This window comes from Suricata suricatta, chromosome 4 (assembly GCF_006229205.1).
Source record: "Suricata suricatta isolate VVHF042 chromosome 4, meerkat_22Aug2017_6uvM2_HiC, whole genome shotgun sequence".
NCBI classification, from domain to species: Eukaryota; Metazoa; Chordata; class Mammalia; order Carnivora; family Herpestidae; genus Suricata; species Suricata suricatta.
In genome coordinates this window covers 100,055,938-100,068,244 of record NC_043703.1, presented here as the reverse complement: position 1 = coordinate 100,068,244, position 12,307 = coordinate 100,055,938, and the positions used below count along the sequence as shown (strand labels likewise).

The 12,307-nt window shown below is 41.1% G+C and overlaps 1 protein-coding gene across 2 annotated transcripts in view; it reads right to left on the bottom strand.

Annotated features, from left to right (window-relative positions):
• The window catches only part of SPTBN1 (spectrin beta, non-erythrocytic 1), a 196,822-nt gene that overhangs the window by 121,332 nt on the left and 63,183 nt on the right, over positions 1 to 12,307 (bottom strand). The window lies entirely within an intron of this gene.

Here is a 12,307-nt window from a genome sequence, read left to right as displayed (position 1 = left end):
ATAACCACCTCTTCACTCATCTTTTATTACCATTTCTACTGCCCTCTTAACTACCATTTACCAGGAAAAAAACCTGAATTGTGACCACGATGGTGCCTTTCTCTACTCCACCTTATTTTTATAACATAGTAAAAACTTCAGTAAAAGATGTGGAGAAACTGGAACACTTGTGTACTGCTGACAGGAATTTAAAATGGTGGAGCTATTATGGGAAATGGTATAGAGGTTTCCTCACAAAATTCAAAATAAAATTACATATGATGCAGCAATGCCACTTCTGGGTATATATCCCAAAACAAAACAAAACAAAACAAAACAAAACAAATACAAAAACAAAACCTGAAAGCAGGATCTCAGATGATTTGTATACCCATGTTCACTGCAGCATTATTCACAAGAGCTAAGAGATGGAAACGATGCAAATGTCCACTGATAAATGAATGGGTAAAGAAAACGTGGCATTTACACACCACAGAATATTATTCAGCCTTAAAAATGAAAGCAGTCATGTTGCATGCCACAACATGGATGAACCTCGAGGAGGTCATGCTAAGTCATTATGAGGCCATCATGAAACAAGCCAGTCACAGAAAGACAAGTCCTGTATGATTCCACTCACATGCAGTATCTAGAGCAGTCCAACTGATGGAAACAGAAAGTAAAATGGAGGCTGCCAGAAGGAGCTGAAGAGACAGGGTGGAGGGAGTTTTTCCGTGGGGAGAGTTCCAGTTTTCCAAGATGAAGACATCCTAGAGATCTGCTACATAATATAATGAATATAGTCAACATTACTGAATTGTACACTTAAAAATGGTTAAGATGGTAAATTTTATGTTTTTATAACTAAAAATAATTTAAAAAATTAAATTTTTTACAATTACAAATAATATTTTTTTAAAAACCTAAAGAATGAAATACTGAGTGTGGGGACAAGCAGCAGACCTAAAGCTATGTGGTATCCATGTGTGACTCCCAAACATTAATAAACGTTCTCAAAAACTATTGACCAACACACTGATCTTTCCAAGCTCACTCCTCAACCCTTAAGAAAAGTTCATGGGAATCCTGCCAACTTTTCAGTTTTGTAAAAAGGAGGGGGGAAAAGGCTCAATAAAACTGAGTTACTGGTTCCAAACTGCACCCAAGCCTCCCTCACATCCTGCCCAGCACTGTAGAGCAACCTCCATTTGCCAGTTACCACTAAGGTCACCTCAGGATCTCCACAAGTCCAACCTCCATGAAATTGTTTAAAAACGATGTTCTTGGAGACAGAGTGCCAAAACACAAAAGTAATCAACTGGCAGTTAAGGAATGGTCAGGAGCGACACATCCTAGTTGAGCAGGCATATGCACACTGACACGCTTTGGGTGTGGGTGTGTACTTGTGCACACAGGTCCACATGTGCACAGAATCACCTTGGCGGGTATTAAATAGACAAGTTTTCCTTGCTCCTAAGGTTTTGTGCTATCCCAGCATCAACTATCCTGAAACACTTAACAAGTGCCCACCCAGCTAAAGAATACCCATATCCTGTCAGTGTGGGCAAACACATAGTTTTCTGTCAATAATAATTTTTGTGTAGAGGCACCTGGCTGGCTAAATCGCTGGAGCACGTGACTCTTAATCTTGAGGTTGTAAGTTTGAGCCTCATGCTGTGGGCAGAGCTTACTTAATAAAAGTTAAAAAGAAGAAGTAGTAGTAGTAGTAGTAGTAGTAGTAAAAGAAGAAGAAGAATTTTAGTGTAAAAGGACTCATGAAGCAAGAGACCAAGTTCTTACTGATCAAAATACCCTTCTATCCTGCGTACTGTATTATGGAAGGGTGGCAAAAATCATTACACAGGAAAGTGGACTGTAATTTGAAGTGATTATAATCAAAGATTTGTTAACACTCTACAGGAACCTGCATTTCTGACTCATCAAACATAGAAAGTTAACAAAAAATTAACAAGAGCCTTGGACTGGAGTCTGAGTCACGCGGCATTTATTATTTCCTGGAGAAGGACAAAGGTTGCTGTCATCCCACTGTTAGCGTCTCACTGTATACACAGAAACCACCCGGAAAAGAGGCTGTGACACGCCTTGGTAACAAAAGGATGTTAGCCTGCAAACTCCCCTGGAGCTCACACACAATCTTAGGGGCCTAAGGGACCTTAGTGTCTAACCAGCCAACCCCCTCATTCTGGAACTAAGGAAACTGAGGCTGAGAGGTTGGATGACTTCTCTAACGTATCAATTAACCAGGCCCAGTGGCACCCAGATGTCCCTGGCTGCAGTAACAGTACCGACAATGGCCTCCTATATGAAGCCATTTTTGTAAATACCAGAAAAAGTCTTGTGACCCGGGGGCACCTGGCTGGTTCAGTCTGCAGAGCACACAGCTCCTGATCTTATTTGGGTTGTGAGTCTAATCCCTATATTGGGCGCAGAGCATGCTTTTAAAAAGTAAATAAATTTTTAAAAGGCTTTGTGACCTAAAAAAAAGTTTTCCCTAGATTTTAATGACCACCTGCTGACAGCAGAATAGCAACAGAAAAGTAGGCATGTTACATAAAGTGTCCAGCTAGCATCTGTTACTTGGTGGGGTCATAGGATATCTTCACTTACTTAATTTTATCCTCCCTGAAAATGAAAATAACTTGTTGTTCTCAAGTTGTGCAACTCACCAATAGTCATATCTCAGAGAAAAAGTGTACTTCCAGATCATATAAGACAATTCATTCTGCTATATATTTTTAGTATACTATTTAACACATAAATATTTGACTTTTTTTTTAATATATAGGTTACTTAGACCTCCCTTTTTCAACTGGTCACATTTCCATTGTGTTTGACCAAAACACAGAGAAAAATCACTGTACAATATCAGATTCTTAACTCTGCTTTCCTGTTAAATATAGGTGTGTCCTATTGGAAAAGATTTTAAAATAAGCTCAATCAGCACTGATGTCACAAATGAGTATGCACTACTTAAAATCAAAACACAGAAAACTGCACTCTAATTTCTGTTCCTCCATCAATTCGTATCTTCTAGGTTTACTCAAGGGATCTCAGTCTAATATGGGGTCATCGTAAGAAGAGATACAAGATTTTTTTTTCTCCATTCAGAAGAGCATTCAGAGACCTACAGATACTTATTCGAAAGAGAACAATTTCCACTAGAAACAGAAAAGGCAAGCCAAAGACAGGCATCAGAGGCTTTCAATCACCATCCTGGACCACAGGAGCCTCTGATTTATATTAGCCCTAAAGCAGGCAGGCTGGGGCAAGCAAAAGCCCGTTCAGAAAAGCTCAGATTGAAATATGTAAAGTGGGGGGTAATGCCCCCTACACTAAAGACTGCTCTTAATATTAAAGTAATATTTTGATAATATTCTCCAAGAGGAAAGTGAAACACAAATTTTAAGTGTTGTAGATAATCCCACTGAAAATCTAGTTACCATTTCTTTATTATCCCGATAGCAGACTACAGCTGTCTCAACAAAGAGGAGCAGCCTACTCAAGCTAAAAGCACCCCAGGAAGGACCGGCTCTCTTCCAGTCAGAGCCAGGCTGTTCGACTGGGATGTTCTGTGCTGAGCGCATCTCTCTTCCTCCAAGAAACACAGGTCTCTATCTCTCCTATCTCCATCTCTCTCTGACTCCCATCTTGGCTATCTGGGGGGGTGGAAGGGCGGAGAAATAACTTCTCAACTTCTACTCCAACAAAAGTTTTAAAACATTTTTACTGTACTTTCCCTGAAATCATTCTGCCAGTAAATGTTAGAGTTGTGATCACTTTAAGCTGCATGGAGAATATACACAAAGCTCGGGTCCAAACATGCGTGCAGAGAGGCAGACTGCGAGAGCCTCAGGGCCCATACGGTTCCCAAGTGCTGGGGACAATACAGACTAATCTGAGCTAAGGAAAACATGATATAATCCTGAAAATTGGAGGCCATGTGATGGAGAATTGAATAAAAAAAAAATCACGACAGTGGCCTGCTTTGCAGATTTATGAGCAACATACCAAAAAACCCTCATCTACCCCAAACATCTGGCACCCGAAAGAAAAACTTGGCATGAGGTTTCATATAATCTAAACCAAACTGATACCCCCAAACCCACCATGCTCCACAGCCCACCGGAGAGCAAGTCCTCAGGAGTCAACCTCAACAGTTTAAGTCCAGGCTCTCTCAAGCGGTTTGCCACTGCCCCATTTCAGGGCCTCCTCCTTGTCTCTTCCCCAGACAAACATGATATTCTCCTAAGATGGCTCTCCTCCCTCCAGCCATCCTCCCAAGTCACCCTCCACCACGTCCCCAGAGGACTCCTCCTGAGACATACATCCAGCTCTCCCAGCAGCTCTCAGGTTAAGTCACTAGGGTCTTTAGGACCCCTGGGGGTAGAACTCTAGGGGAGACTACTCTGTTTCATTCAGCTTGCCATTTTACATTGTGAAGTAGCAAATTAAATTCTATTTAAAAATAAAAATTTTCCCTGAGCTAAATGTTGAAAACTGCTGGTCAAAGGATAAAAGCTAAACTCCTTGGCATGGCATTCAAGGCCTTCCTGTCTGCTCCTACAGTTCTACCTTGGGCTCCTTCTGCACTTCTGCACACAGTTCCCTGAGAGAAAGCCAGGCACCATCACACCATTAATGGGATCGCTTGTTCAGTCTAAAATTCCCTTCCATCTACAGACATCGCCTCTCCTGTGAGAAGAGAAAATCTCTGCTGACCATAGACCTGTGTTCACTTAATCACCTATCTCTGTATTTTAAATACTAATCCGAGTATCTGATAAGTACTCAATAAAATTTCACTTAGTCATTCACTAATAATGAAACAAAATCAAATACTACCTTAGGCATTTAATAATCATGATTCACAAAGCTTAAAAATAGAGAGGCCACTTTGATGTACTTTTAAATGCACTGCTACCACAGGGTTTCCTAACCGTTAGATAAAAATTCTAATTGGTAGGGTTGCCTGGGTAGCTCAGTCTGTTGAGTGTATGACTTTTGATTTCGACTCCAGTCATGATCCCAGGGTTGTAGGATTGAGCCCTGCCATTGGGCTCTGTGCAAGATTCATATTCTCTCTCTCTCTCTCTGTCTCTCTCTCTCTCTCTTTCCCCCTTTCTTTTGCCCCTCTTCGCTGTCTGTGTGCTCTCTCTAAAATTAAAAAAAAAAAGTCTAATTAGTAGATCAATACTAGCATTTAAAAATAGGGGATAGAATAGAAAATATCACAGCATTTCACAAATTCAAGTTCAGTATCACACTGTGAAATTTAAATGTGAGTGAATACATAAACATACCCATATACATAAATTTATGTGTGTACTAGAATACCATATAAAATATATTTCCTACTGATATTGTGCTCAAATTTTTTTCTGTTGAAATCTTAAGTCAATTACAGATTAGATCAACATGATGAGTCTGATGTCTTCAGGTTAGTTTAAAAACACAGAGAAAACACCACTGGTGGAGAGGGACCTGGGTGGCTCAGTTGGTTAAGCGTCTGATTCTTGATTTCAGCTCAGGTCACAATCTCATGGTTAGTGAGTTCAAGCCCCACATCAAACATTGTGCTTGCAGAGCCTGCTGGCAATTCTCTCTCCCTCTCCCTCTGGCCCTCCCCAACTCGTGCTGTCTCACTCGCTCTCAAGGTAAATAAACTTAAAAAAAAAAAAGTTAAGAAAAAACACATAGATACTTCATCCTCTATGACAAAATCCAGTTCAGACAATAATGGTGTTAAGCATGCTAATTAAAATGGTTCCCTGAATGTGAGGGAGTCTAAAAAAAAAGATCTTCATGGGGGCACACCTGAAGAATACACCTAATTAAATGCACAAAGAAAGCTGCACCAGCACACCTGTTAATTCAGTGCTGGAGGTTTTGGGTTTCGAATTAGTATCAAGTGCATCCTCCAGCCTGGCCTCTTCTCCATCCTGTGTTTCTCAAGGCAGTCTTGAATACCTCTACATTATTTACAACATCCCTACTAACACTGGCCTTCCCTCAAATGCCTGGAGACAACTCCATGAATGGCATGCACGGGGCTCAGGGAAGAAGCTGGAAGCCCACACTAATCGTCCACAGGGCGACCAGTTCCAGGTATAAAACTGTGTTCTCACAACAGAGACATATAAAGGGCTAACTGATTTTGTCTGTAGACCCATTTCTCCAAAATCTGCTTCAGGACTATCAACCCATGGAACTGTCAAACCCATCTCAAAAAAGGTAAAAACTGACCAACGGCCGAGCTGGCTAAACGACATACTGCCAGTCCCATGGACTTAGCAAGTTGCTGGATAGTTTTTGTTGTTAACCACAGAAGAAAAGGTTTAAATTACATACCAGTTAAAACAACAATGACAACAGTGCTCTTGTCCACTTGTAGCCTAGTCTAAGAGACAGATGAATGGCCTCCGGCTGTCATAGTGAAATAAAGTACTGTAAGAATCATAAACTACAATTAGAGCATTCCATTCCCTGTCATGCTTGGCCACTACATTCACCAAACTCCCTATGCCCTTAAAGTCACAATACATTATTCCAAATGGACAGCTGTGGCCAGCATGTATAAATTCGTAATGAACCATTAAAGTATCTAACTCCAGCTGCTGGCACCCACTGGAAACTAAGTGACACATGGGAAAACACAAGCAAACTGTAGGTCAACCTAGGAATGAGCGCCTCTTTAGAGATGTCCCCATCAAGGCCTTTAGTATCCCAAAACATGGAAGGTAAAGAGATAAGGAAGGAGCTTTCAAAAGAAGTCCAGAAAAAGTGATCTGAGGAAGGAGTGGACAAGTACATCTTTAACTCTGGCTCTTTTGGCTAAAAGGTATAAAACCCTAGGGGCAGATACTTGTAGCACAAAAAGAAGCAGGGGCCAAACTGAAAGCATCTTTGAAAGACGTCCCATACTAGGTGTAATGTTTTGTATCAGCTTAAAAATAATGCCCCAAACTTCCAAAAGCATCTCTGTAAGTTAACATTGTGGTAGTGAGATCAGATCCTGCAAGAATGAAAATCTAAGACACATACTCTTTGCTAAGAGACTATTCCAGATGTAATAATCAACCTGTCCTCCTTCTGCTTCTTACTAGAAAAAAAATGTATTTCAATAATGTGCATGGAAGCTATCTTGAAAGATATACGTCAAACTATGAAAGGAATTATCTCTTACTTTTTTTTTAAGAGAGGAAGATAGTGTGCACATGTGGGGGAGGGGCAGAGGGAGAGGGAGGAAGAGAATCTTTCTTTTTTAAAGTTTATTTATCGAGAGAGAGAGAGAGAGAGAGAGAGAGAGAGAGCGAGAGCGAGCGAGCAGAGCAGGGGAGGGGCAGGGAGAGAGAGAATCCCAAGCAGGCTCTATGCTGTCAGCACAAAAGCGAGGCTTGGTCCCACCAACCTTGAGATCACGACCTGAGCTGAAACACTTAACCTATTTAGCCACCCAGGTGCCTTGGAAGAAAGAATCTTACGCAGACTCCATATCAGTGCAGAGCATTACACAGGGCTCTGTCTCATGACTATGAGTATCACGGCCTGAGCCAAAATTGAGAGTCAGACACTTAACAGACTGAGCCACCCAAAAGTCCCTATCTCTTACATTTTAATGTAAAATTCTTAAACACATAGAACTAACTTTCCAATGGGTATCAAGGAATTTTAGGCGCAAATTTTCCCCAAATCAAGTGGGCTCTTCAGTCTGACAAGTAAAAACTCCTAACCGCATTTTCATTTACAGGCAATATGGAAAGAAGTATCAGTCAGTGACTATCTTCAAGGAGTTAAGTGATTAGATAGAGGGAGAATATGCACACACAAGACACTAGTAAGATTCAGAGGATAGGGTACAGAAATACGAAGGCCAAAGAAGTTTCTTGAAAAGGTGTGAACCACGTAGGAGAAGGCTCCATGGAGGAGCTGGGGCTCAGGCTGAAAACAGTGGAGAGGCTTGGGTCTCCTGAAAACTTACAGGGTGATCCAAAAGGTAACAGGTAATGCAGACAGGGCCTGGAACCTGGCAAACGGTCAGCATCTCTCTGATGTGGGTAAGATGCAATCACGTGGCTAGTAAGGCGATTTCACATACCTGCTCAAGAAATCTAAGGACTGTGCAGAAATTTACACCTGTATAGCAAAATTTTATCAGCCTCACCTAATAACATGTGTCCATCATCCAATTATGTCACTACCTTAGAGTTCTGAAAATTCACAGGTTTGTAGGAAAGACGTCAAAACTCAAGCTCAACACATTCCATTGAAGATTAACCCAATGAGAAGGAAGAAGAATTGTGGAAAAGGGGCATGTTTATCAACTGTAGAGTGAGGAGGCTAAGATCTGGGATTTGGGGAAGCAGCACAGCACTTATATGTAATCCTGTCACATTCACTGCTGGCATTATACACATGATCTAGTTCCCCAAAATAGATTAAATGTGGGTAAGGAATATGCTAATATGGTGCTTACATTGTTGTACTGCGGAAAAGTCTGGGATGATGTCCTATTACTGGGCACTGGTCATACTCTAAGAACGGTGCTAGTCCTGAAGCCTCAGGAAGACAGAATGGGTTAGAGTACTTCCAACCAGCAAAACCATCAAACTCACCAGTTAACAACTTAGGTACAAATTAAGGCATCTTATCACAGGCATCTTTTAAAGACTGAAACGCACAAACATTTCTCTTTGTTACCTTTATTTTTTCAAAGGTCTTAAAGGAAGCTGTACATTAATGGTTGCTTTTTTTTTTTCCAAGGAAGGAATGAGACAATAGCAAATGTCACCCTGTCATTTTAGAAGGGTTTTATTTCTGAACCAAGAAATAAATCTAGGAGTACCTGGGTGGCTCAGTCAGTTGGGCATTCGACTTCAGTTCAGGTCACGATCTCACCGTTGATGAGTTCGAGCTCCACATGGGGCTCACTGCTGTCAGTACAGAGGCACACTTTAGATCCGCTGTCCCTCTCTCTACCCCTCCACTCCCTCCACAAAAATAAGCCAAAAAAAAATGTTAAAAAAAAAAAAAGATGACTGATCTTTCTGAAAATGTGTTGTAAACATTTATTGTTACTTATAGTCATCTGCCCAGCATCCACCTCCCTTTCCAGGAACATCTCCATATGATTCAAGGGAAAGCTGCCATGTTCTCACATCCTCCACACCACACACTGCAGTTTACTGGCTTAGGAGTAGCCTCCTGACCAAAGCCCAGTAAATTAAAGCCTCCCTATCAAACACCCTCCACCCCATGTTTCCAACTAGAACCAGAATAATAGAGTGATAGATAGCAAAGTCCAGAGGCAGACGGCAATCATATTTCAGTCACCTGAAACACCACCTCAGAGACAAGAAACAGAAGGTAAAAACAAGAGATAGAGTGATGGAAAGCCTTGATTTCTGTGGTTCCAGAGCCTGTCTATACCCTGCCTTTTGTTCATGTTGGCTGTTTAACTCTTCCCTTGATCATGCATAATGCCCCACTATCTTTTCCCAAAAGTTCCCATATAAAGTACCTTTCTCCACTACACCACCATTCTGCATTGGAAATGCCAACCATAGCCTCTAACTGCCAGCCAAATACCCTATGAGCTATGGAGGGGCTGGTATGTTTTGTACATATGGCTTCCTGCTCTTCACAAATGTTGTAGATACCTCCTCTAAAGATAATCATTTTAAGTAGCCTGCTGGTCATGGCCAGATATAAAAAGATTATTTCGGCCAATCAGAGCCTGATCTTCATATTCAATCTCACAGAGATGTGAACTAGAGGAAACTAGGATATTGAGTCATTTGACAAAGAGGTCGGAAGAGAAAGGTTGGCAAGATGTAGGGCTGGAACTACAGTACACCAAAGCCATGTGCGAGTGGAGTTAGGAGAGGGGAGATACTATTACTATGCACAGGGCTCCAATGAACACGTCGTGCGGTCCATGTGAAAGATGAAGAATGCCTGCAGCCCCAAGGCAGCCTCGGTTGCTAGTGGATTTCTAGGTCTGGGTAAGCCTGCAAGTTTGCAGTAACCCTCTCCCACGCCTCCCTTACTCCACCACACATGTATCCTTTCTTATTCAGATAATTCAAGTGAATTTCTGTTCTGGACAACTGGAAAGAACTACCCAAAAATAATTTTGAATGCAGGATTCTTTTCAGGGAAGCCAAACAGTAAACACAGACCAAATGCTTGTTACCTTGTTACTCAGATCCCTCCCAGTGGATTATTATGTAATGGAATCATGTCAAAACTGACAAATACACGGGTTTCAAATCATCTTCTTCTTTAATCAAAAGAATCAAAACCATCTTCTTTAATCAACTTGGTATGAAAAAATAAGAATGTAATTTAAGAGACTATTAACATGTACCCAGTATCAATCTCTGTACAAATCAGAAAATAATATATTAAATTAAATGGTATCACTGAAGATGGTGTCAGATAAAACCTTAGCAATCTGAACTGCAAGTGTTAACGTAAAACCTACTTTTCGGCACTTTCAGTTTTTTTCTTATCATGTGACATGTTTATTTTTAAAGTGTTCAGGACTTTACAGATGTCCTGTATATAAACTATATTTTATCTTTCTATGATGGCACTTAGCCACAGGTCTACTTTGGTAGAAACCAGCAAAGGAGTTAGACTGTGTAAGTAAACTTAATAAAGGCAACAGACATGACCACATGAGACACCAAGCAATGAAATGAAGAAGTTCCTAAGTCTCCAGGACTTTCAGGACCTACAACAGATCTGCCATCTGTTCCCAGGAACTGCCAGATAAAAAAAGTATTCGATGTTCATAGCTTTCATAGAATTTTTCTGTCCTTTCTCACTCATCTACCTCAATTACTTACATAAGAGAGCAGGGGAAGAAATGAGGTTCCAATGTACACTATAATAGAGATGACCCTTGAAAATATTTTGCTAAGGAAAAGAAACCCAGTCACAAAAGACCACATATTGCCTGACTCCATTTATATGAAATTCCCAGAACAGGCAAATCCACAGCCAGAAAGTAGAGCAGTGGCTGCCTGGAGGTAGGAGGAGGTGAAAATGAGAAGTGACTGCTAATGTGTATGGGATTTCTTTCTGGGTAAGAAAAATGTCCTGGAATTAGTGGTGATTATTGTATAGCTCTGTGAGTATATTAAAAATCACTAAAGTATACACTCCATGGGGACAAATTTTATGATATATAAATTATATCTCGATAAAGCTGATATTTAAGAGCAAGACAGATGGGGACAGGGGCACATTTGCAGAGAAAGCCATGAAAAGCATAGGAGAAGAGAAAAAGCTTAAGTCTTCCTCTTCTGCTTACCCAGGCAGTCCCTAAAAGACAGAAATTCCTCAAGTTCATTCACAAGTTAACTATAAAACGTATGGGATTTTCTCATAGAAATGGTGACTGTGGAGTTCCTTGAAAGAAAGAGACTGACTTAAGGAAGTATGTTGGTGGGGTGGGAAAATGAGTTAAGGCAAAGGCTAAGTGCACAGTAAGAGCAGTAAAGGAATGAGGACCAAGGTAAGTCCTCCGAGTCGGCTGAGAAAGGAGAACACGGGCTCCAGAAGACAGGGGCAAGAACAGGGGCAGGTTAGGAAGAGGGAATGGGGTGTGGTGAAGTGGCTGGTGTAGTGGGGGAGAGGACTGGCTGGTGGTGATCTCCGCCAGGATCATTCACCTTAGCTATGACGGGATATCAGCAGGACTACGGTGAGAACAGAATGGGAAGAGTATAAGAAACAGCAGCAGGAACCCAAGCTGATTTCCAAAGTAGGGAGGGGTCATCCCCAGCAGTCAGAGGAAAAACAGGGAGGAAAAGAAAAACCTGAGGAACTGTACCCAAACAAGAAAGAAACGATTCATGCAATCCTATGCTCAGGAAACTTCTGAAGCCATATGTACAGAGAAAATAAATGGAGGGTATAACCCGGAACTACACGTAATGACCTAAACAGACTTTCTCCTCAATACTTTTCACAAACCTCTTTGGTATGAAATGGCTCCTGCAGATTCCGATTTCACAAATAAAGGGTGGTATATTTACTGTACGCTAGGGACCATACTTCTTTCTCAAATAATCCCAAATAATGCAAAATTTAGGGAAACGGCTTCAAGAGCGGATGAGAAAAATAATGGATAGCTACTAAAGCCCTGTTAATCCTGACTATAAAAATCCATTCCATCATGCAAGAAGACTTTCCCTGGGGGCACAAAAGTGTTCTGTCCGAATGGACGGGTGGGTGTGCACATAAGAAAAGCTCTCAATTAATTTTAGAGGAATGAGTCCAAGCTTTAGAAGTCGGAAGC